This window comes from Pocillopora verrucosa, chromosome 5 (genome assembly GCF_036669915.1).
Source record: "Pocillopora verrucosa isolate sample1 chromosome 5, ASM3666991v2, whole genome shotgun sequence".
Taxonomy (NCBI): Eukaryota; Metazoa; Cnidaria; class Anthozoa; order Scleractinia; family Pocilloporidae; genus Pocillopora; species Pocillopora verrucosa.
Genome location: NC_089316.1, coordinates 18683537 through 18710835, shown reverse-complemented (window position 1 = coordinate 18710835; position 27299 = coordinate 18683537). Strand labels below are relative to the sequence as shown.

The following is a 27299-nucleotide window of genomic DNA, read 5'->3' as shown; positions in this document are numbered from 1 at the left end:
TTGGAAACAATATGCTGACTTGAAAAGTAAAAAAGTGTTTTAGCCATAATCTAGATTTGCAGCACTCGGGAGGTAAACATTACAAGCATTCGTTTTTATCTCAGAAAATCGAAATGTTTTGCCAACCTTTGTCATCACATGTTTGTGTGAGAATATTTAGTCAGGACAAGGACATATCAGCAATAAAAATAAACCCGGGCACTCTTCAGAGATTCCAATTTTTTTCCAGCTTATTCCTCGCCCTTTCATCTGGGCTTCTGGAATAATCATCTCCATCAAAATGGGACCTTAAAAAGTATCTATCAAATGTATCCATCCCTCGAAAAAGTTCTTAAGTTGAGCGTAGACTTTTCCTTTACCTCCTCCCGTGCTATCTTTAGAATTCACGCGCGCTCACGGCAGCTTCTTGCGCATGCACAGTGGCACTTACACTCACCATCGTGCGTTGACATTACGACCATGGGATTTGGCCATGCAGATCGTTCCATGGAAACTAAAACAGGGCGTATATTTTTATTGAAGAACACCAGCTTCTTCACATTTTGGGAAGAACTTTCCTAAAGAAACTTGTTAATGCTTTCATTCTTTTCTAAGGAATTTCCTAAAGAATTGTCATTTTAAAGTTGGTACAACGAGGAAGACAAATATTATCCACTTGTCGTGATTGAGTGAATTCATAATTTTATACAGTTGAAAATTAGCTGAAAATGGCTTGAGCCAGTATGCATCTCATACTTTAATGTTTTCATTCGTGTCTTTTATCTTTTATTCAAGAGAAAACAATTTAAAATGAAAATATTACAGCTTGGCGGAAAGCTGCTAGTTTTTTGTGAAGTATTATGCTGGTTAACGCCGTGACTAAATTTCATTATGTAAATTTAAAAAAAACAGAAAAACAGAAAAAAAGAAAAACAAAAAACAAAAAACAATGGTATCATTCTATTTCTACTGAGGTTTTGATAAGAACACTCCAAAACCTGTTTTAGAGCTTTATTTCTCAATAGCTTATTATGAAAACAAATAGTTTGGAACCCCAGAAAAATTAATTGTGGGAACATGATGAATTTAGCAAGCCCTTTGCTCAACTTTAGTCAAGCACAGACCTTTTCAAAATGAGTTCAAGTCCTTTGATAAAGTCCTTATTAGTTATTTCTATATTTTCGTGTAATTGCCAAACTTCGATGAACGGAGTACAGTATAAATAATGAAGGACATTTTGTTGTGTTTCTCATTGTTCCATTTTCAATTCTAGCATGAGCACAACACAGCGGGAAGTTTCTAGCAATTTGATATGGAGAGTTTTCCGATTTGCCACAATGAATGTTTATCAACGTGTCATAATCGCTTCCCACAACGCTTTTAGTAGCAATGAACCTAGTTCGAATTGCATACGCTTTTCATAAAAGTCATCAATGATTCATAACGGGAAAGGAATCGAGGTTTATTCACGATTAATTCGGCATATATTTCGCGTCAATATTGCCTAAATTTTGACTTAAAAAATAGTTATACAATTGCATTTGACGCAAAATGAGGTCATTTTCGTTTTATTTCCTGCTTGAGGACTCATTCTACTGCTAGATGACATTTAGTAAAAAGGGGATGTCTGTTTCATGCTTTCCTCATCTGCCCCGAAACGAAATTAATTTCAGCTTCATTTACAAAGCGGAGTTTAGAGGCCAATCGAAAGAGATTAGTTCAATTAAGAAAGTAAACATCGTAAAAGTTGGAAGTTGTGAAGGAAAATCACGGATACTACAAGCTCATAGGGTAAGCAAATGTGTCAGAGGTAGCGAAAACTATGAAGAGTTGACGTCTGAAGAAATTGGAGGTTGATTGAAACGGAGTCGAACATTGCTATGTAAAAATTACCAGTTATACGATATTTGATATTATCGAAAACATTTTGGGATAACCGGCGCAACCAATTGGGTCATTTCTCGGTTCATCCAGTGAGAAAAAACCTGAGGAACCAACTCTCCTAACGCTACTGATTCTCGAAGGGTAAGTCAGAATTACGCTAAAAATGCTTCGAGATAGGACACAAGTGTGCACTGTGGAATGATTTGGAAGTTTCGGATATCGGACAATCACTGTGAGGATATTTTCCCAGGCAGAAAGATTCGAAAACAAAGAAATCCTCAATGTTCCATGGTATTCCAAGAAGGCAAAAAGCAAAAGAATGTTGAAAACTTTTTATTAATGAAAAAAATTGCCAAGATTTTCAATGAAGTACAGATTTCACTTTTTGTTGAAATACTCAAGTTTTTCCATAAATAACCATAAATATTCATTCAACGTAACGTTCGATTCCTCACGGAGACATAAAATATTTTCCTCTTTATCCAACGTTTGTGACGAAATGAAAAGATCAACTTTCTTACTGAAATTTACCATCTCTTGGGTTCCGTTAACACATATGAGACTATGGACATTACTGATCCTTGCAGCATGCAGGATATGTGCAAAATATGAACGTAGAGAACAACTAGCTTCCCGCAGATTCTCTGTGGCTCTATGGCTGTAGACGCCGTGAGTACGTTATTGTCTTTGTTTGGGTTTTTGGCACGTTCCTTGGTCCAGTGCTTCTATTGTTTCATATTTTAGGCTCTTTTGCATTTTGAATATAATTTGGCTCAGTGGTGGGAGTGGTGGGAGTTAAAACCTCCGATCTGTTGAAGGGTACTCAAATTTAACAAGTTCGACTTCGGTTGAAGACTGGTTTCGAGCAGCGTGATTCAGTCACAACCTTTTTTTAACGCTTTGATCGCTTCACTTCACTTTGCACCGTTTTCTAATCAAGTTTTCAATCGAATTTAAAAAAGGAAAAAACTGATTAGACCTGATAGGAGAAAAAAGGGCCCTAAATTTTAATCTTCAGACCTTAAAATAAAACTATCAACTATCAAAATCGCAAATTGAAATCAACCGCCAACTGTCAAGCCACCCCCCCTTCATTGACCATTGAGATCTTCACAGTACTACTGTGCGTAAGTATAACAAACAACAATCGACGATTATCAACAAAATTAGGAAATGACGACGATGTTCAAACGATATCTTATATAAAGAAGCTAATACTTTCATAGTCCCTATGCATCGCTAAGCACTTTGCGAATTTTCTGTTGCCCTGAGCGACACATTGCAGCAGATTAAGGGTGTAACGTTTTCGCTTCATCCTTACGTTGCAGCTTAAGCTGGCGTTTTCTCTAAAACTATGTCAAAAACATTTCTCATTTAAGTCAAATATATCGTTCGTTTCCAGTAGCCCTCGATCCCCTCTTAAACCCAACGTTTAAGCAGGCCCTCATCATTCACCTTTACGCACGAGCGTGTCTTCGCCAGCGGGAAAGTATGCGGTCCTTAGCAACGCGAGTCAGCAAGAGGTCTGAAACGGGTCTGGTTGCTGACTCTCGGCAACTTCTCCCGATTCGTTTCAAATCTTTACGGGGAAGGAGATCCGCGGTTCTTGCATTGCTAATGTTAAGAGCCGCCTGTCACGCTATGCATGAGCGCTTTAACTGATTTATTTGTTTATCTATTTATTTATAGAGTACAAGTCTATCCAGGTCAGATGTTTTCGGTACTGTATATTTTCTACTTTTCATCTTTGATTCCTCTGCGCATGGCCATTAGTCTGCAATGTGAACCCGCTGAGCAGTCAGAGGGTGGAAAGGCTCTGAAAGGTCACATCTCTAAATCAAAAAGGGTACAAGATCCGTACGAGTGTCTGATGTTCTGCTACAGCGAACTCACATGTCAGAGCTACAATTACGTCAAAACTGGTAAACTTTGCGAGCTTAATAACAGAATCAAAGAGGCAAGACTTGAAGATTTAGTCCGAGATGAAACTAGATTCTACGTGCGACGATGGAAGAACAGAGGTACGGACAATAACATAGTCTTTAAAATCACTATTATAAAAAAGATTCGTGAAAACTGAATACTTTTCATGGCTGAAAACATCAAGTTCCTTTAGTCCTTGGACAATCACACCTGGTTAGTATCGTTAAGCCAAAATTTTCAGCAATTTGATAAATTTTTCAACCTTGCATATGACGGTAACACATGTTCAGCTACTTTTGAGGAGGAGAGGTTGTGTCGGAGAGGTGTGAGATAAACAGACAGACAGATAGAGAGAAAGAGAAGACTTGTTTAAAGCTCATTTATAAATGCTAGGTGTTTTGAACACTATTAAAATTTCATCCTGTTACAATGTGACTGATTCCGTCAGCGTTGTCCTGGGACCGGGTTGAAGCTCGGATATATTCCCTATACAATTCACATATCACTTGTGTAGTTCATCAGATCAAATCAAAGCCTCGCAATAATTGAAGTGGGAATGGGGGGTTGGGGAATGAGTCTCCTCTATTCGAGTCTAAGCCTTACAGGAACAAGAAATTAATGTGGTTGGCTCCCGGTATTTCTCAAGATGTTACCTTCCGAGCACGCATATTTTAAACATTCAATGAAACTTAGCACATCAGATGTAATATTATAGCATTCAAGAAATTATTTAATTCCTTACAGTATCTTGCGATTTAATATGGCCACATTGGAATATTCCTTGCTGAAATGATGTTAGGTTTGTAATTGAACATGACAATACCACACAATCCAGGAGGTAATTGTTATCAAACGAAAAGCATCTTACTGTTCCTTTCCCAAAGTCTCTTTAGGCTCCGCTCCCGAGATACCTGCCGAGTCTTGTGCTGAGATCAAAGCCAGCGAACAAGGTATGGCGGTCAGCGGTAGATATTGGCTGGAGCCCCAAGAGACAAAAATGAAATCCAAGAACTTTCTAGTAACTTAACTATTATTCTTCATTTCTGAACAATTCAAGAAAAAAAGGGATTTGTACCGTTAAAAAATAAGAATGTTTGGAATTCATAATTCCTTTCTTATAGACAGTTCACGTAAAAACAAGTTTGGATCATAAAATGCAAGTTTGTATGGAATTCTTTATTTATTTGCCGATTTACTGTGACATGGTATCAGAGGATGAGGCCTGGACTCTCCTCGCTCGGTTTTCAAACAGTGACACTAAATACTGGATGGATGACTCAGGAGACTGGTGGTATGACAGTACTCAAGCTGCAGGAGAAACCACTGACCCGTCACACAACCCAGACATGATATCACCAGCGTTCTGGCTGGTCAGTGGCAGATAGCTTAGGATCACGCGCAATGATGACTCTGGACACACTCCTCTATTGCAAACCACAGGGAACTGTCTGAGTGGGAAGACATTCCGCTCCAAAATTACTAGCTATGGCAGCTTCAGAAACGGTTCAGTCTGGTCTAAGGGTGAGTGCCTTGGAAAATGCAAAGTTAAATATGGAGGACAATACCTGACAACTGAGGGCTTCGGACAGGCTTCATGCAGTGGTGACCTGCAAGGTGCTGATGAGGTCGGCTTCTGGTGTAACAAGGGCTGGAGTGGTTCTGTGATCATGATTGGAGGAGGTGGAACTGGTTGTTCAGGTGCCGATCACGGAATTGGGACAACCGTGGCGAAACTTGCCTCTTTTAAAATCAAAGAAGATAACAGAAGAGAATCTGACTTTAGTAACGACGCATGGGGTTCGATAACTAAAAGTTACTCGTTGAATTTGTGGATTCGTTAAAGCATCCATCCTTTTTAAACTCGTGAAGCGTGAGATGCTGTTTAAAATGCTGTTTGAAGCGTGAATTTTTCCAAACTTCGCGCATGAAACGGGATCAGAACTACTCTCCACGTACAGTTGTCTTGAATCCGAATTGCCTTTCGATGTATTGAGATAAATACGTGCTTATTTTTAGTTTTTTTTTTGTTTCGTTTTGCTTTGTTTTGTTTTCCAGATGCATGAATTCAAACTTAAAATGATTTTGTGTATATTTAACAAATTGAAAGTGTAAGTAGTTTTATAAAAGGTTTCATTCATTGTTGTGCATCTAGTTTTAAAGAAGAACGAACGTGTACATAGTTATAATAGAACCTGCTTTGATGTTGATTGATCAATGTGTTCAGCTTTAGGCATCTAGGTCTCTGGGATCATTTTCAGGACGTTAACCTTGAGTAATTGTTGGCTTGGTTTTTAACTGGGTGTCGTTATCCTCCATAAATAAAGTTGACACACACATACATAATGACAAATAAATCTTATTTCCCAGTATCAGAAGAAATGTGATCAGGTGGCAGCCAAACGCATGCGCAAAAATTAAATAGAATTAAATTGGCTTACGCAGGGAGACAATATCTTTCCATATTTATTTTAAAAATTTGGAAGCCCTCTCCTTTCAATTGAGTATTCTACTGCAAGTTTGCCCCTCGGATGGAGAGGATGAAACGAAAAGAAAGAAAAACCAGCTACAGTACGGTACATCATTCTATGCTAAGGCCCTACCATAGACTTCATTTTGAATTGTGTTCATTACTTCATGTGATAAGGCAAAAAATTCTGACCTTTGTGCTCATCCCTATATATTCGATCAGCAGACAATAGCGAGAATTTAGGAACAGAAGCAAACCTAGTAGGGGAGACAGGGTTTTAATTCAAAAAGTAATTGTCTCAGAATAGAGTGGGTGAGAGAGTTTTCTTTCCATACCTAAACCTCGTAGTCTGACTTACCTCATACCATGAGGTAAAAAGGTAGTTTAATTAAAAAAAAAGAACAAACAAACAAAATAAATCATAATTTTGAGCATAATTTAGAAAAACTGAGCGATAGTAGCATAATATGCTACTTTTACTGGCACAATCCATAAGGTTCCACTGGTGTTAGCTTGTACCTCAGTTTTTCATTGTATCTTGGGGTTAATAGTCTCTAAATACTAATCTCTAAAAAGAGATGATGTTGTCGAGCGTTTAGAAATGAAGGGGGAGGGAAGGAAGCCGTCTTGGCATATGAAAGGCTAAACTATCAGCCGTTTTCTTTCCTTAGTTTTCTGACTCTTTAACGTTTGGCGATGAACACAATTAACATCCCATGAAGCCTGTGATTGAACTGAACGAAGACATTATAATATTTTTGACTTGGGTAGTTTTAAAAAAGAAATGTATCGCTACAATTGATCATGAATGAACATTTCACCGTATCAGTCCCTTTGGAGACGATACTGATCTACGAATTTGACTTCATCTGTCTGATTAGTAAATGGTTATGTATTTCTATCCGAAGAGATCAACTGATGGGATACTCAAAACTAGCTTCCGGCGTGTAAATATTAAGTCGTATAAGATAACCATCGTTGAACGAGATTCAGTATGAGGAGCCATTTGTGCCAAAAATATCAATCGCTAGAGATAAAACTCAGTAGTTAATGCTAAAATATCAATCGCTTGAGATAAACTCAACCGTTAGTGCTAGCAACAAATCATAACTGTAGATCAATTTAGTTTCCTTTTTAAATTAGTCAGTCGTTCGTGCTAAACCTCAATCGCTTGTGTTTTGCACCAAACGCCATTGTAAAATCGCTAATTATAGATCGCTGGTGTTCCGAGGCAGTTCGATAGCGCCAGATATAAATCCTATGTTTAAATGTCAATTGATATTGTAAAACTTTTATGACTTGTGCTATTTTCAAATTCAGCAATCATAAGGATGACAGTAGTCTGTGATGCCACCGATCGTTTGTGAAAATAAGAAATCGTTATCGCAAAACCTCAATCTTAAGTGCTAGTATAGATTTGTTATCGATTCTAACTTAAAACAGTGTTTTTAATAAATAATTATTGTCGGAAAAGTTATTAGAAATCTAAAATACAATTAAAACTTCTGATTGGATCAACGTCTCCACAAATAATCTATTGAAAACCCAAAAATAATTTGCAATCCAATACTCTTTGTAAAATTCAGAAATATGTTTGAAATCGCGAAAAATGACCAAGGTGATCGTGTCCTATTGATGCCTTGAGGTGGACAGCGAGACGGCATCCTCAAACACATTCATTTATTAACTACAGGCTCACCAGTCATGCAGCATGGGATTTATATAAAAAACTACGATTCAACATATTTTTCTGGCTGTAAAAACATTTTTGGGTCTCCCTTGTCGGCTTACTACTTCCTGGCTCGTGATAAATACATGTTTTATGTAACTATTAAACTTCAATGTTTTGACGTAAAACTTCAAAGGTAGAAAAGGTTGTGGTTATTCATCGTGGTGAAAAACAATAAAATCTCAGTTTTTCGTTTATCTCACGATGTAGTCACGTGTGATGTAGATCGCGACCTTTCGACTTCATACTGCTAGTCTTCTTCAGGCGATGAGGTCGACTGGTCATGCGTGATCTTATAAAGCATGATGCTCTGCAGTGATCAGTTGTTTTTCAACAGCTCTGATTGGTGCATTTCGATCCTTGCTGATCACTCAGTGATTTGCTCCCTGGGCGGTCCGCTGTCGCACGGCTCTCCTGTTGTTGTGTTTTTTGATCATGGGCATCCACGCTTCTGGAATTTCTATTCCACTATCCATGTTGATGTTGCTAGGATGAAGTCTTATGTGAATTACCTCTTTGACCCTACGCGTGTAGTACAAGGGTCATGATAAATAAACTTTCGTAGTCTGCGACTTGAAAACAGCGTGTACGCCTTGTTGTTGTAGGCAACGGCGAAGCTGTTCCCACAGACCTTTGATATAAGCTAAAACCGCATTAGCCTTAAACTCGATGGAGGGTTCGGCACTGTTGTTTGGTTTTCAGGTACTGGTAAGTTTCTGCAAGAACTTTTCAAACACCATAAGGTGTTACTTTTCAATACCAGCAAGTCTTTAACCGACTGTAAATATAAACAAAATTTTCCAACGGAAGCTGTAATTTAAGTGTTCGGTAATGTTGTGTTCCTTGTCGATACCGGTATCAATCGAGCTCTGCGAGATCGAACTCATAGACGCCAGACTTGCGAAATCTGCCTTTGTTTGTTAGCTACAAACACCATTCCAGACAACAATTAACATGCGCGAGGACCGTCTCAAATTGTAGGGATGCAATCGGCGGCAACTTGAACACGTCTCCCGCTGATCTTACAAATATTACCCATTCCCTCTTTATCATTTTCATAAAGACTCAACTCGAGCACATGGAAAATGGCGACGTCTGCTCCAAACAGTGCTATAAGAAGATTGCTAAAGTTAGTTGGTATTGGAAATGACCTTATTCAGAACTTTGAAGAGCAGGACATTACCGCAGAAATAGTTCCTATCCTATCTAATGCACAACTGATTCAACTTGGCTTAACAACGATAGCAACTACCGGTAGTTCGTTCTATTTGCCGAAATAGCGGCACGAGAAATGGGGAGCCAGCACTTTTAGTTTGAGTTTTTGTCAATAAATGCAACCTCGGCAGATGGCTTCCTCTGTAAGTTATGGGAAGCCATTTGTGCTAAAAATATTAATTACAATTGATAAAACCCAATCGGTAGTGCTAAAATGTCAATCGCTAGCGATAAAACTTAAAAAAGGGAATAGTGAGTGAGACAATTGTGATCAGTGACCGCTTTGCAGCCAAATTAGCTTTATCGCGGAGCTTATTCTTGTGAAATAAAAAAATCTACGTCCAACATGTACAAACAGACGAATTTAAAAATCATAAGACTGCACCTCTGTCTAAAGCTTTTAAGAACAAAAACTTAATTGCATCAGATGGAAACTACATGCCAAATAAAAGTATAAAAGAATTAAAAATTTAGTGAAATGAGAGACAATGACTATATTATTTTGGTTGGGAAAGTCTTAGAGTATTATGTATCAGCTATGATATAACTAAAGATCAATTTTTTTAAGTCTAAATACTATTGTCGCTATCATTGTTACCAATATTATCACTATCACTACTACAAAACTCTTGCCATACCGTTCCCTGTATGTATTGCGTTTGGGTTTTAATTACCTGTGAGTTTTTGTATGTTTCATTGGCTGCGTTGTGTGCTTGAAGTTGATGTTCACATTGTTGTGTATTGTTACTTAATTTCCGTCGAGTAATTTTTAATTTTTTTTGTAGAAATTTAGTCTTGTGGATCGATATTTGTGTCCCCTCTTTAGAAGCAGCCTCTTCGTTTATAAATGCTTCTAAAAAGGATTTCGTTATTTTGAGGTTATTTATAAGTTTTTGTTCTCTTTTTTGTATTTTTCCGACTCATGTCTCGTGCCGTAGGTGTGTGGAGATTTTGAATAAATGATGAGCACAAATACGCGTGACTTCGAGTTTAATCATCCCAACTGTGTCAATTACAAATCGCACGAATATGTCGTGTGGTTACTAAGTGGTCTAATTTGTGGTTTAATTGACAGTTTCAAGTCCAAACTGTCCGACTTTACCGGTCTGGTTACAAACACTTGTAATCCGGCTGTCAGGCCAATTGGAACAGTTAAGCTGCCGATGAAAATTAAGCACAAACATTTTGGGATAACCGGCGAAACTAAGTTGGGTCATTTCTTGGTTCATCCAGTGAGAAAAAATCTCAGGAACCGATACCCTAAACACTACGTATTCTCGAAGGGCAAGTAACCTCGTTGCTTTGAAAACGAGAATCCTTTGAGTTTTTGAGTCAGAATTTTTTTTAGTGGTATTTGAAGTTGATAATATATATTTTAACAATTGCATTAAAAATGCTTCGAAATAAGACAGAATTGTGCATTGGAAGTTTCGGATATCGGGCGATCACACCAAGGACATTTACCCAGACAGAAAGTTTCTAATTCGGAAAACAAAGAAGTTCTCATTGTTCCAATGTATTCCTAGAAGGAAAAAGGCAAAAGAACCTTGAAAAGTTTTTTTAGAAATAAAAAAAACAGATTTTTAATGAAGTACAGAATTAATTTTTTGTTCACATACTCAAGTTTTCTAATAAATATTCATTCAACGTAACGTTCGATTTGTCATGGAGACTCAAAATGTTTTCATCTTCATCCAATGTTTGTAACAAAAAAAAAGATCATCTTTCTTAATATTATTGCTAAGCCTAGCCTTCAAGGAATTGTTTAATATGTCCACATTTAAGCATTCTTCGTTAAAATTATGCTCGGTTGGTTAATTGAACAGTACAATACGATCAAGAAAGTAATTGTCGTCAAACGAGAAGCATTTTACTGTTTCTTTGCCAAAGTCTCATTAGGCTCCGTTCCCGAGATGCCTGCCGAGTCTTGTAGAGAGATCAAAGCCAGCTAACAAGGGATGGCGGTCAGCGGTAGATATTGGCTGGAGCCCCGGGAGACAAAAATGAAATCTAAGAACTTTCTGGTAACTAACTAAATTATTTTTCTTCACTTTGGACAATTCAAGAAAAAATAGATCTGTATCGTAAAAGTAAGAATGTTTGGAATTCATAATTTCTTTCTTGCAGACAATTCACGGAAAAATAAATTAGGACTATAAATGAAAGTTTGCATGGAATTCTTAATTTCTTTGCAGGTTTATTGTGACATGGTATCAGTGGATCAGGTCTGGACTCTCCTCCCTCAGTTTTCAAACAGTGATCCAAAAAAAACTGGATGGATGACTCAGGAGACTGGTGGTATGACAGTACTCAAGCTGCAGGAGAAGCCGCTGACCCGTCGTATAACGCAGACATGATCTCCCCGGCGTTCTGGCTGGTCGGTGGCAGTGAGCTTAAGATTACGCGCAATGATGACTCTGGACACACCCCTCTATTGCAAACAAAATGGGAACTGTCTGAGTGGGAAGAGATTCCGCTCCAAAATTACCAGCTACGGTAATTTCAGAAACGGTTCAGTTTGGTCCAATGGTAAGTGCCTGGGAAAATGCAAAGTTCAATATGGCGGACACCACCAAACCACTGGGAGCTTCGGACAGGCTTCATGCAGCAGTGACCTGCAAGGTGCTGATGAGGTCGGCTTCTGGTGTGTCAAGGGCTGGAGTGGTTCTGTGATCATGATCGGAGGAGTCGGAGCTGATTGTTCAGATGCCGATCACGGAATTGTGACAACGGTGGCGAAACTCACCTCTTTTAAATTCATGGAAAATAACAGAAGAGAATCTGACTTTAGTAACGACGCATGGGGTTCGATAACTAAAAGTTACTTATTGAATTTGTGGATTCGTTAATGCACGCATCCCTTTTAAACTCGTGTGTGAAATGCTGCTTAAGATATACGCGGAGTGAATTTTTCCAAAATTCATGCATGAAACGTGATCAGAACTACCTTCTGAACACAGTTTTCTTAAATCCGAATTACTTTTCCTTGTATCAAGACAAATTAGTGTTACTTTTAGTTTGTTTTTGTTTTGCTCTGTTTTCTTTTTTTCAGATGCATGAATTCAAACATACAATTACTTTTTTTTTATCCTGCAAAGTGAAAGTGTAAGTAGTTATATAAAAGGCCTCATTGATTGTTATGCATCTAGTTTTAAAGAGATGCGAAAGTCTGCATAGTTATATCAGGGCGTGCTTTGATTTTCATTAATTTTTTTCAGTTTTAGATATCTAGGTCTTTAGGGTCATTTTTAAGACGTTAACCTCGTGTACTTGTTAGCTTGATGGCCGCAAGTTTTTCAGTTTTTAACTGGCTGTCGTCACCCTCTGTAAATAAAGTTGACACACATACATCGACAAGAATTGAAACTGCTCAAGCAGGGCGACAAATTCTTTCCATATCTATCGTTGGGACTGTTCTCATCGTTGATTTCAAGACTTTGAAACCCTTTTCTTTTTATTTGAGTATTCTTCTGCAAGTTTGCTTTTCGGGTGGAGAGGATAAAACGAAAAGAAAGGAAAACCAGCTACAGTGCTGTAGATCATTGTATGTTAAGGCATTACGATACACACCATTTTGAATTATCTTCAGTACTCCATTTAATTAAGAAAAAATATTGACCTATGTACTCATCCTTAGATATTCAATCAGCAAAAAATAGCGCGACTTTGGGGAAAGAAGCAAACCTAATTGTCGCAGAATCGAACGGGTGAGAGGGTTTTCCTTCCATACTTAAACCTCAAAGTTTGACCAACGTCATACGAAGAGGTAAAAGGTAGCCTACCGGTAATTTAAAAAAAAAAACCAGCATAATTTTGAGCATGACTTGGCAATGATAGTAGCATAATATGCTACTTTTACTGGCACAATCCATAGGGGCCTACTAATGTTAGCTTGTACCTCCATTTTTCTATCGTATCTTAGGGTCAGTAACACGTATCTCAGGGTAGTTTTGTCTTACTTCTACGAGTTAATTTTTAATAAGCGTGTGTTTGTATTTCCTATTTCAGTTTTTGCACTCTTATAGACTTCGCTGCGTTTAGAAGTTTGACAGGTGGCTACGATTTGTTCTTAAAAGATGATGTTATTGAGCGTTTCGAAATGAACGGGGAGGGAAAGAAGCTGTCCTGGCTTGTTAAAGACTCAACTATTAGCCGTTTTCTTTCCTAAGTTTTCTGACTCTATAACCTTTGGCGATGAACACTATTAAAATCTCATGAAACCTTTGATCGAACTGAAGGGAGACATTTTAATATTTTTGACTTAGGGGAATTTTAAGATAGAATTGCATTGCCACACTAAAATGAACATTTTACCGGACATTCCCTCCCGGGTCGATACTGATTTACAAATATGACTTTATCTGTTTGATGAGTAGATGGTAAAGTATTTTTATTTCTAGAGATCAACGGATGGGATACACAAAATTAGCTTCGGTCCGGTGAATAAATATTAAGTCGTATAAGATAGCCATCGTTGAACGAGATTCAGTATATATGGGGAGCCGTTTGTGCCAAAAATATCAATCGCTAGGAATAAAACTCAATCTTTAGCGCCAAAATATCAATCGCTAGAGCTAACAACAAATCGTGCTCGTAAATCAATTTAGCTTCCGTTCAAAAATTGTCAGTCGTTAGTGGTGGACCTCAACGGTTTGTGTTATTGCGCCAAACGTCGTCATAAGACTCCAATTAAAATCGCTAATTATAAATCACTGGTGTTCCGAGGCAGATCGATAGCCAAATATCAGTCATAGGTTTAATTGTCAGTCGATAGTGTAAAACCTTTATGGCTTGTGTTATTTTCAAAATACAGCGATTGTAACGATGACAATCGTCTGTGACACCACCAATCGTTTGTGATAATTAGTTGGAAATCGCTACCGCAAAACCTCAATCGATAGCGCTAGTATCGATTTGTTATCGATTCTAACTTAAACCAGTCTTCCGCTTGTTGAGAAAAGATGTACCATTCAAATCTTGCTTACTTTCTTGAAATCTGATAAGGGACATTGAAATCCTAGAACATATTTTGAAGAGTAATTGTTTTTAATAAATCATTAGTGGAAAACTGTTGTAGATCGGAAAAACAAATATAAATACTGATCAGATCGCTGTTTCCACATACAATTTATCATGAAAACCCAAAAATAATTTGCGATCCAAGATTCTTAAAGAGTTGTTGCTGTTTGTTGGCTGCAATCACCATTTCCGAACACTATCAATATGCGCGAGGACCGTCTCAAGTGGTAGGGATGCAATCGACGGCAACATGAACCCGTCTCCCGCTGATCTTCCAAATATGAGCCAATTCCCACTTTCCCATTTTCCCACCATTTTAATGAAGACTCAAAACAAACACATGGAAAATGGCGAACAAACAGTGATACAATATGATTACTAGATTCAGTTTTTGTCGGAAATACGTTATTCATAAATTTGAAGCGCAGGACATACCGCAGAAATAGTTCCTACCCTATCTGCTAAGAAGGCATTCTCTTTGCCGAAATAGAAGCGCAAGAAATGGGAAGCTAACATTTTTAGTTCGAGTCCTTGTCAATAAATGCAACCTCGGCAAATGGCTTCTTCTGTAAGATATGGGGAGCCAAAAAAACTCAAAAAAAGGGAATACTGAGTGAGGCAATTGTGATAAGTGACCGTTTTGCGGCCTAATTAGCTATATCGCGGAGCCTAATCTTGTGTAATAAAAAATCCACGTCCAACAAACAGACGAATTTAAAAATCGCAAGACTGCATCTCTTTCTAAAGCTTCTAAGAACAAAAACGTAATTGCATGAGATGAAAATTATATGCCAAATATAAGTATAAAGGAATAAAAAAAAATTTAGTGACTGGCAAGAGATAATGAATGTATTATTATTTTTATTGGGAAAGTCTTAGAGTATTATCTGTATTGTTTACTTTAACACTGTACCACGCTCTCACAAGTATACCACATTTCATAAGATAATATCTTGGGTGGATATAAAAATCTGGGTAAATGTATTTCCCTTCTTCTTCTTCTTTTTTCTTATGAGTGTTGATAAACGAGGAAGATGAATGCCACTGAAGATGATACGAATTAAAGGCAACGTGTGTCTCTAATCCAAAATAGACAACAGATGATATTTGAAACAGTTTAAACGCACTTAAAAGTTGAAGAGAATGTTCTAACAAAATATACTAGGTGGTACACCTACCTGATTAAATATAAAAACTGAATATAGAGGGAAAAAAAGGTGAATGCAGTGAGGAATGTCCAAAGCCTTTGGTTTGTTCCTTCGTACTTTGTACGATCGTTGCACTAAGATATCAGGCGCACTTGAAATAACGACTTGACGTCGCACTTTTTAATAAAAAACTAACGCACTTTGTAATAAAACTTGACTTTCGCACTTTGATGTAAAAAAGCTGTTGCATTTCATACTAATACTCATAGCACTCTGTGACAAAAAAAGGCAGACGCATTTTGTAATAGTACTGGTCGCACTTTGTAATGTAAAAGCTGATGCCTTTTAAAATGAGAGTTCTCGCACATTTTAATAAACTTAGTATAGATGGTAAGTGGATTATAATAATAAGTAATGGTAATAGAACTGAGAGGAGCACGTATCGCGAGGCTAATTTGAATTTACGAGGACCTTTACGCCCAAATTGTGCGACGCGAAGTCTGATTACCAATTCATTGGGTCATTAACAAAATTCAAGAAACTCAGTTATAGAAAATTTCTTGTAGGAGCACTTACCATTTTTATAGACACTGAATAACAGTTATCGGACCAGTTAATTCCACCCATGTTTGTTTCAATGTGGACCTCTCCACCTGCTCACGAAAGAGCGTTTCTTCGTTTTGATCGGTTAGCATTCACCAGGTAGTTGATGGTGTAAAGTGCTTAATTTTCATTGGCAGCCTAACTGTCCCAATTGGCCTGTCAGATTACAAGTGTTTTTGATCGAACGGGTAAAGTCGAACAGTTTGGAGTTGAAACAGTCGATTAAGCCACAAATTAGGCCGGTTAATAACCCTTTAGCCTATTCGCGCAATTTGTAGTTGACACAGTTGGGATGATAATCTTAAAGATTTATGATTAAACTCGAAGCCACGCGTATTTGCGCTCATCATTTATGTAAAATCTCCACACGTCTACGGCAGGAAACATGAGTAGATAAAAATTCAAAAAGGAGAAAAAAAACCTATGAATAAACTCAAAATAACGCAATTTTTTAGAAGCATTTAAAAACGGCGAGGCTGCTTCTAAAGAGAGGACATAAATGTTGATCCATGGGACTAAATTTATACACAAAAAATTACAAATTACCTGACCTATAATTACGTCATGAACTGTTAAAATGTTTACTGATTGCACTACACAGGGGGACTTAACGGCTGAGATTCCTTGTCGACGAGGAGAGCGAGGCATGCGCAGGCTACAGCTGAAAGACAGGTTAAGATCGCCCCAAACAGAGTGAAACACGGGCAGTGCTAGTTTTGCATGTATCCTTGGTCCACTAGCCATTAAGGGGATAGACCTTAATTTCATGAGCACTTAACATCACAATCAGTAAGGAAGTTGCGTTATAATGAATTCGCGAGTATTCATTTTTCGCCGCCATGCACTTTGAGGTAAACCCGTTGTGAATAATTTTGTCAATGACTTTTTTTATAATCGTCTTCCATTTGCAGTTCGAGTCAATCTTCTTAATCGTCTGCCGACCTCAATCCGTTTAGGGCAAAATTTTAATCGTTTCAATTATTCTATCTCACCAAACTAATATTTATTTTGAGGTTTCCCTCACTTTAAAGGTAATTTTTACAAATATTTTAGAGGAAAGAATGATGACTCAGCTCTTCAAAAATGGTCAGCTTTCGGGACAGAAAACTATTACCAATCGCTTCCGGATATCTTGGAATGGTTAGCCAGTGAGCATCTGACGACCAGAAATAGAAGAAAAGAGGGCGCTGTTTGCGCCAGATGGCCAATAATGAGACAGGCTTAATGACAACAGATATAAATGTCGCGATATTGTCACGAGTCGTTCATAAATTCAATATCCGGGTAAACAAAGTCAGGTTAAAAAGTTTTGTGCCACACAAGCATTTCAAACAAGGTTTGCTGTAAATATGGCATTTATTCGATGGACCATGCCACTAGAAAAAGTTTTTCAGCTGTCACAACCTTGTTTCAGTTTTCTCTCGGTTTTACCTCAGGACAGGTGAAATCCTGCTCTGAGGAGAATAAATTTCGCAACTAATTGACAACTTACAAAACTTAAAACAACCAACCTTCATGAGTTTCCTATATTTTGGGTTGCAGAATTTCGTAAACGTTTTTCAGAAAGCTGTACGGTCTGTTTGTTTGTTTGTCTGCTAGAACGTATCACAAAGATAAGTGATTCTCAACTTCCGGTTTTAGCCCAATTCATTTCCGCTTTGTAACCAAGTTGAGCCAACCACTTAGTGCCCAGGATATATCGCGCTCTTAAAGCACCCGATTCGCTCATAATTAACCGCTTACATGCGGATTTAATTAGTATCAAATTAACGCATACAAGCGGTCAAAGAAGGGCCTATTTACCTATCGTGAACCTGTGACGTATGGGATTAAATATTAGTGCCCTGCTCAGCACGCTTCGCTGACCCCATTGCTTGGTTTTTGTATCCCTGCACAACGTGGATCATTAGGTTATTGCGCGTCTGACCTTTTTACTTTACAATGGAAAGGCAGTCCCGATTAGTTTATTCAGAAGAACAAAAGGAAGTGCTGACCACGTTTTTCAACGAGGGAATGACTTCCACCAAGAAAGCGATGTGCGACAAAATTCGTGCATGTGCCACAAGAGTCGGCATTTCGGAAGACCAAGTGAAGGTAGTTTAAGCTCTCACGGCCTTGATTAACACTCATTTTATCCCAGGCACCAGGATAACTAATTTCCTGTACTAAATTTCATGTATGTATGTTAAGAGTTTTAGGCCATTTGAAGTTAGTGTAATTTAATTTTTCTGATCTTTTGACCTATTCTGTTACAAACCACGTTGATTTAATTGCGATCTGAGGACATCTTTCGAGCATTTTTCTAATTTTATTACGCAAAGGCTTTATATGAAGTTACAGTGTAAGGTTTTCGCCGGCCAGTTTAGTCCTAATTCTGCGTTGTCCATAGCTATAGCCTTTCACAAATGATGTGAAAGCCGTTTGATGTCGAAAGAAATTAAATGAATCATGTGTTGTACTTTTTCTCCATCTAAATAAAAATAACATGGAACGACGAGAAACCACAAAAACGATCTTAAACCACCTAAAAGCATTTTAAACTACCTGAAACCACCTAAAAACAGACAAACCATCTTAAACCACGTAAATTAACACAGGAAAAAATATCTGATTCCCAAATTGGGAATTTCTAAGAAATTCCCAAGGTTAAATCCCAATAACGGGTATTACATGGGAATTTGCATGAAATTCCCAAAGTAAAAACCCAGCATTGGGTATTACGTGGGAAAGTATATGCCAAGATTGGGAATTAGTTAGGATTTTGTTACAGGAAAAAGTACAAATTCCCAAAATTGGGAATAATAAAGAAACTCCCAATGTAAAACCCAATATTGGTTATTACATGAAAAGCAGTGTACCAATCTTGGGAATTTAGTGGGACTTTTAAGACTATTTCCCAAACTGAAACCCCAATCCTGGGTATTACACAAGAATTTCAATAAATTTCCCTTTGTTAAAACCCAACATTGGGAATAGTGTTGCAGACTTTGGTAAATTGGTAGAAACTTCTGCCCAAAAGATCAATTTCAAATTGGGAACTTTGCAAAAGGTAAAAAAGGAAGAGTTTATTTCAAAATTCCAAAACTGGCAATTTCTCAAACTTGTAAAAAAGCAACTTTGCTAAAATGATATCGTTTTGAAAAAATATGGGTGAAGCATTAGGTTTCGAGACAACTTCCCCAAATGTTATTATAGGTTGTTGGACTGCTTCTATTTTATTACACTTTACTCCAACAATAAAAAGCAATAGTGGAGAAGGGGACATCCAAAGCGCCTGAGCACCATACTAGGGATACTCCCAGTGAGTTCAGTATCATTCAATGTTAAAATGCACAATTTCTATACTTTCCTCTAAGAGGATTATTTCCAACAGCTGGGAATTGCATCAGTACGTGTACAGAAATGCATGGCAATTACAATGTGTTTGCATGTTTGGAACTTGACTTGACATGACTTGACTATGACATAAAAATCAAGAGAGTTCCAAATTATAACATTGTCTGAAATTTAAAACCCTGAAAAATGATATGTTGACTTTGAATTATTGAAGAATGTCTTGGGCATATCAAAATCATGGTCAAGTCATTTGCCAATACATTTTTGCTGTGTAAACTGTAAAACGTATGTACCCAGATCTGCATTCTTATCATCAGTTATTAAAAGTTAATACCTGTACCAAGATGATGACTGATTGCCTGAACATGAATCCTTTCAAGGAAACAGCAGCAATGTCCCTTAGAGTTCTTTAAACATTCGTCCATTACTCTGCCAATTTCTTGCAGATCTGCCACGTATACTTTTGAAGTGTACTTGCTGAGGGCGTGTACCTTCACGAACCCAGAGACCTGATTGCCTACCCCAACGAGAATGGGGTATATAAAACTACACCTGGACAGTTTGAGTCCTTTCCTGAACTGCTAACACCACTGCTCTCCATGGGTCTGGGTCATCACCCTTTGTGAGTAACATATCACCCACTTCAGGATAACAGGGAACAATAACACTGGAGAGTGGAAAGCACTGTCTCTGAAAGTCAATACAAATGTAAATGCTTGGATCATTAAGATTTTCTGGATCTGGAAAAAGCATAACCTTCCGCTGGATTTTAGAAGAATGGACAATCTTTTCAGTACTTGATGGCCTTACTAAGGCTCCCTTGCTCCAATGGTGGAGTTGCTTTTCAGAGTTATAGATCACTGCCTGGAAGCAATCTCCAACAACAAATAAATGATATTCGTGGCTTACGTTTGTCCATAGCAGCTGAGTAATAGTTAAAACACATTCATCGCCATCTTCAGTAGAAATAATTATGTTTTCACCTACATGTACTCTATAAAGCATTCCTTTGTTGCCATTAACACTGGTGAAATAGATACTACGACATTCTTGTGCCACATCACTAAGGCTTTCACCTGTTATACCTTGATCCTGGCCAAATTAAGCAAGGATGGAATTCCTTTGCACTTCTTCAAACAAATGAACAGGTTTTGATGCTCCAACTAGTATACCGTTAATTTTGGCCAGGTGATTTGCTTCATCACTGAAATGCTGTTTGGCATTTTCCAATTCAGCTAGAGATCCATAGTGTGCCTCCTTTGGATAAGAAACAGTTGCTGCAAAAGAGTTTCCTTGCGCTTTCAAGGAAGAACGCACCTTAAGAACTTCTCTGCGCAACCCTGCCCTCGTAAAAGTTATTTCAATATTTTTGAAGTTGGTTGATATTGCAATAAAGCGACCCACTGCACGCTCAAAGTTGTAGCACCAAACGTTATCTGGAGGACCAAAGTTTATCACATCCTCTTTAATGTGTGTCAGGTTATGATTGACGGCATGACAGTACGTTAATCCCTGGCTTTCTTCAAGTAGAATATTATATCTTAAAACAGTTTCGTGAAAAATTGCCGTGGAGTCAATGGTCCACCCATTTCTTCCCTGACAATACAGATACTCAACAATTCTTGCTAAACATTCCCAGGTTTCAAAATGTTCTTCCGAAACAAGGCCTCCCAAAACTACTTCCGAGATGGGGAATGCAAACTTTTGAAAGTCTTTAGCTTTCCAGTACCCTATTCTTGAAAGCCTGCTCGGATATCAAGAAGAAAGAAATTCTGCACTCCAGGGCACTTTAAATAGTCTTTCTTGAAGTACTTTCTGATCCAAAAGTTGATTAGATAAAAGGAAATTAAGGTTATTTCCTACAACTCCAAGAGCAACCGTGTGCATAACATCAAAAACACAGTGTTTGTGGTAATCAAAACCATACAATGCATGGAGACGATGAAGCACAGACAAACCAGTAAATCCTGATTCTTTTGCCATTTCCTGAGCTACAGTTCTTCTTTCTTCCTGTTCAATTAATTGCAATGTTTCAAGTTCATCATGAATGTTTCTTTTTGGCCATGGATACCTTGTCGATTTTCGGTAATTTCCATAGTAATAGTGATTACTACCAGGGTCCAAGATACTTTCACATTTGCAACGTCGACAAGGGTTTTTCCACAGAAAATTCCCTTACAAACCTCACAAATAGCAGCATGGTCCCCAGTAACACACAAAATAAAATGCCTTAATTTTGCAGGCCCAGAAGGGAAGTTAGGCAATGTAAAGCTATAATTATCAACTGCGATGCCATTGATAAATCCATCTTCAATTTCATCAAGAAGAGGTGACAAAAATGGATCCAGAGATATCAGCCTTCTTTCTGGAAGCAAATACGCAGGCACAAAACCGACAATAAATATCTCAGATTTTTTTTGTCTGTCTTCCTTGGACATATTAGCTATCTGAACTTCAATAGCTCCAGAGCCATGATTGTATTTACCATCAAATGGCTGAAATCCATCCCAATGAAGAATGTACGCTAAGTTTCTTGCATCTCCAGTTGCTTTCTGGATAACATGGGGGGTAGTGACTGCACAGGATAAACAGGTTACCAGCTTTTGTCCATCATTTCCATCAGGAGAAGAATTGATATCTTGGACAACCCCACCACAATTATCACATTTGGCAGGTAATTGCCACTCTTCCTCAGGATTCCAAAATCACTGAAGCTCTGAGAAACGTCTTCCATCCCATATCTCACTTTTGCATGTGAAACCCCAACCATCTTGATTTTCTTGTCCAAGCCAATGATCCTTTTCAAACCAGTGTGACAGAATTTTTTTGCAAAACATAGGATCACTTGCCCAGAGGTTAATCTTAGGACCTAAGCCAAGATAGTAATAAAGAATAGTTCCCTTTTTGTTACATTGAGGACATAAATCATCTTCTGATGACATTAAACCAAAGTGACATCTGTGGCTCTCATCAAGGCAAATTATGTACTTTTTAGCATCCCTGTAGCTGACAGAATGCAAAAGTACCTCTGCATCTTTCCAACATTTTGGCCACAAATGTTGATACTGCTCACTAAATCCCATCATGAATAGTTTCTTTCCCCAGTCCAAGATATGATCAAATCCAATGTTTGACAATTTTAGTTCAAGCTGCAATTGTAGAGCATAAAGAATTACATCTATTATTTGCTCAGTTATTGTTCTGGTTGGGTCTACATCACCTGCATGAACGTGTTATTCATTCGATTCGTTTTCTTCAGGAGTACTAGAATCGAGACTATCCACGAATGTGTCTGAGTAATCAAACATCTCTTGATCTTGGTCCACGGCTTGTAAAACTTCACTAGATGATGACTCCTCAAGGCCTTCTATTTCCTCTTCGTGCAAGCCTAAATTTCCAGTTACCCTTAAACTGCTATGTTCACGCTTACGATGTCTGAATGCGGTCGCTCTTGAGACAGGCATGCCGTTGCAATCGTTGCAAGCACAATGAACATGCTCTGACTGGGAATCCTCGCAGATACAAATACAAATTTCCTTGGTTGTATCCACGCAAAACGCCATAATTTGTCAAATTTCGAGTTTTCTTTGATTGCTTCTTAAGTTGAAAGAGAGTTTCCCTTGCCTTTCGAATGATGCATGAGGAACATTTCGAATTATGCACAGAACTTTTTCCTGTAACACTCGATCGTGCGCGCTCATCCGCCATATTGAAATTGAGCCGACGGGGATAATATCAGCGGAGATGTAAATTACCGAAAACGCGACTAAACGCCACCAATGAGAAACGTCCAAAGAACAGAGGCGGGGAAATTAGCCACTCAAGAGAGGTAATATATTACAAAAAATATTCTCGCGCGCTTTTTTAGCATTCAGTTAAAGGAAATGGTGGGCGAACACAATGAGGGTCGTTCTCGTGCTTTTCTAACACCAAGACTTTCCTCTCCCGACGATTGTTTCTCATCCCAAATGGACAGCCCTGAAAGTGGAGACACTGATGATGTATCAAGTGAAAACGACAGCCTACGAACATATACACAGAAACAAAAAGTTAGACCAAAACAGCTTCCCTTTCCCGCCAGTTTGCTGGAAGGAAAAAGTGATGAAGTTATTGTTTTAGATATAAATGTCTCTGGTAAGTTGTCGTTTAGTTTTCAATTTCGAAATTAATGCGAAATGATTCTCTTCTGTAATTTCCGATTGACAGTGGTGTTTTTTCAAAACTTCAGAGTGGACGTGCGAGGAAGTCAAGGGGTGGGTCATGAGCATCTTCAACGATGAGAGCATTGCGAAGAGATTTGTGGAAGAGGAAATAACCGGAACTACTTTACTCTCCCAACGCATTCTAAACGACAACTCGATGGAAAGGCTTGGCCTTAACACGATTGGGAAGAAAGAAAAGTTTTCTTCATCAGTTCAGAAACTAGGTTAGTAGAATTGAGCGTAAATATTTTAGATTAAGCTTACTGTGAGGCAGACATAGGGAGAAAAGCGGTTTCTGTGAAACATTTATAATCCGTAAGCTTCTTTAGCCCCACTAGGCGAAAAATTTAGCATTTGATCACAAAGGATTAACTGGGAGAAATGCTTTCTTTTCAGTTTCCAATACATCTGTCAGTGAAGTTCCCGCGGGCTTCATGGTGTCACGTGGCTTTTCCCGCTCTGAAAGTGATTATTCCAGAGTAATTTTAAAACGTTTTCTTTATTTTTCTCATGGCATGGGCTTCTACCAGTAACTGAATTCCATGCTTGTATTGTATATAGCTTGCATTGTCGATGTCCTCACATGGTTGTCTTCTTTCTCTTTTTTTTTTTTTTTTTCTTTTTTACTAGTCACTAAAAGAGGATCTGTAAATGCTTGTACTTCTGTGGCGGGTAAACAGCTGGATGGCAGACAAATAGGAAAACTAACCCTTCCAGATAGCAGATCTCTTGATCCTGCTACAAAGTCAATTTACCTAACAGTGTAAGCATGATGTAACTACAGTATCACTGTCATAGAAAATGAATGTTTTCAGTGAAATGTGAAGAAAAAATATTTTGCAAGGCCTTTAGTCTCCGACTGTGAAGATCATAACAACAGGCATTTGCTTAGTGTTGAGTCAAATCAGACCAATAAATATTCAATATCTGGTCATTTGCATATGGAAATCATGGTACTTGAAGCTTGTATGTGGTGGTATTTTTAAGACTATTTATCTTCTTGCTCTTTCTAGGGTATTTTGACACTGCTAAATATCATCCAATACTCCTTGCCTCAAGAATTAATACTACTGCGTTTATTACTGTTTTAAAGCTACATCCTACTAACTTCTTTTTTTTTTTTATTCATTAGACAAACACGCATCCGTAGGGCCACAGAAAATGAGTTTCCTGGTAATAGTATTCCAACATTTAGAAGCAATCCAGAGGCAAGAAAACGACTAGACAAGTTAGTGAAGCAACTGGCCAATTCATGCTCAATTGAAGAAGTTAACCTTGGAGAAGGTACACTGTAGCTACATGTAGACAAGTTGTTTTCGCTTCTAACAAATTTGCAGAGGGTATCCGGTCACATACAATGTCAGTGCTCAATGAAAGAAGGAGGATGGTCACCCTCGGATACAATTATGAGGAAGTATGTTTAAACAAAGGACCCCTCTCCATATTAACTTATTTAGAAAAGAGGAAGCTACCCTTAACAGCATACATTTTTTTGTGTGTTTATGTGCAGAGTTGTTCTCTCACATGTACTATATTGAACACATCTATTTAGGATAAAAGGAAGTCAAGCAACAGTATAAGTGAAGGTGAAGGAAGCCCACCGTGCTCACAGATGAAAAGGCACAAAAGTGATCACAAGTCAGATAATCAGAGTGACACTGAAGATTCCAGGTCAAGCAATGCTGACAATAACTCTGAAGAAGGATCAGGCACAAATGGTAATCGTCAATTATAAATTTAAAGGGTAATGTGTAGTTCCATAAAATATTCATACCTCCCCCACAAAAGGGATTCTTTTACAAGAACCCTCACCCCTCTGGAAAGTCCAATTAAACTTGATACATTTCTTTAAATTTTTTGGACTTTGAGAACCCCATCAGAGTTTGTGCAATAAACTCTCAGTTAAAAGTGCTGAAGTCATTACAATGGCAGTATTTAAAGAAACAAAAATGAAAGATGTAAAACTACACACACAGATCCTACCAGCTTGCAGATATCTTAAAGTTGCTGGGGTCAGAGGGAAATCTAAGCCATCAGTAACAAAGCTGCTTGCTCAAGCATTTATTGACAAGGAATATGTAGTTGTTAATGAGTTAGAAAATTGCAACTTGGCCAATTTGACATTCAGCGATGTAAGCGTGTCTTCTGATAAGGACATTGTATCAGATATAAAAGAGTGGCTGAAATAGGACTTTTCTTTTTAGTTCTTATTTGGACTACCAAGGAACAGTTAAGCCAAGGAAAACTAGGAGGAAGAAGAGGAAGTAGTGCATGTACGATTATCTCTATATTTCTTGCTGAATTGGCATCAAAATCTTGTAAGCTGTTACTGCCACATCATGGAAGGCTTTGTAATAAGTGGCATTCTGCTGTAGCAGAAGCGATTTCTGAAGGGAATAGTATATATGATAGATATGTTGATAAACCGGGCATACTTCTTGATGTTCGTGATGTGGGGGAAATATATGAAACAAGCCTAGAGAAACATATGCACATTTCAGAAACGAAACCTGTTTGGTTATCGCCTTCAACTGATCCTTTTTCATGCACTTTGGGTTTTAATCATACTCAGTTTTTCCTGCAAAGAGGGCAACATTTTGCTGTTTTTATTTGCCATAAAAAGTCAGTCTTAATTGTAAGTGATGGCACTGGTAAAGTCTTGGTTATAGATACCCATTTCCATGCTGATACAAACAGTGGAACATATTTTATTTATGGGAAAGCAGATGAGGTTGCATTGTATTTCACCAAAAATTACCCAGGGAAAACAGTTGGTACTCTAACAGAAGTTTCATTTGTAGTTCTTGTAGACTGAAATTACTTGTGCATGCACCATTGATATAGTTTTCACAGGTTATTGGGATTAAAATAGAAAAACAGCTGTCTGGCATTTTCCCTTGTCTTTTTGTTTATGGAAGATGGAAAAAAATCACCCACCAGTTATATTTTGAAACACTGCCGAAGAATGAAGATCAGTTTAATTTGATGCTTCAGGGTTACTTTACTTGTCATAGCTCTGAAATGTTGTCTGCATTTTGACTTAGTCATTGGCAGCCTATTATTTTGAGCCCAGCTGTTTGTTGTTTAAGTTGAATATTAACCCTACGTACATTAATGTACCACTGATCAATGGTGGTCCAGGAAAAGTACACTTTCAAATTGACATTGACATAAACTTGAAGTTGATTCATTTTTAAGAGTAAGCTGCATTGCAGACCAGAAATCTTAACTGGCAGGTACGTTTGAGTATTTGCCTATAATGTTGTGTTAAAACATATTGCAATAATATTGCACATATTAATTAACCTTATATATCATTCATTTTTGTGCATGCACTTGTACCAAAGTATAGTGATATGTAAGGAATGCATTGAGTTGATTTCTACATCTTGACAAAGTTGAATTATAGCTGGCTTTAGTAATACACACCAAGTTCAGCCAGCTCCAGATCTTTCAACATCTATCTTTGGATAACTGCTTTGTGTGATATGGAGTCAGTTGGCAGGTCATTGATCCTTAAGCATGGCAGATTTCTCAAATGTTTCTGATAGCAAATTTAGGACTCCACTATTGATCATGTATTCAGATTTATAATAAACTTCAAGATTATAGTTGTAAAATTTGTATTGTTTTATTGTCAACTGACTTCACATCACTGGCCTACTTATACTTAGCATTTGACAGCCCTCATGATGCTTTTTCAACACTAGTTGATACAGAAAGCCAATTATATATATATAAGCCACTTATTATTGCATTATTATAAAATATATTGTTTATTGTAATACTTTTAA

General features: G+C 37.8%; 2 pseudogenes; both read left to right on the top strand.

Moving 5' to 3' along the window:
• Positions 1-1661: 1661 nt before the first annotated feature.
• LOC131798758 (uncharacterized) lies at positions 1662-5627 on the top strand (annotated as a pseudogene).
• Positions 5628-9067: 3440 nt separating this feature from the next.
• On the top strand, positions 9068-12046 carry LOC131798757 (uncharacterized; annotated as a pseudogene).
• Positions 12047-27299: the final 15253 nt, after the last annotated feature.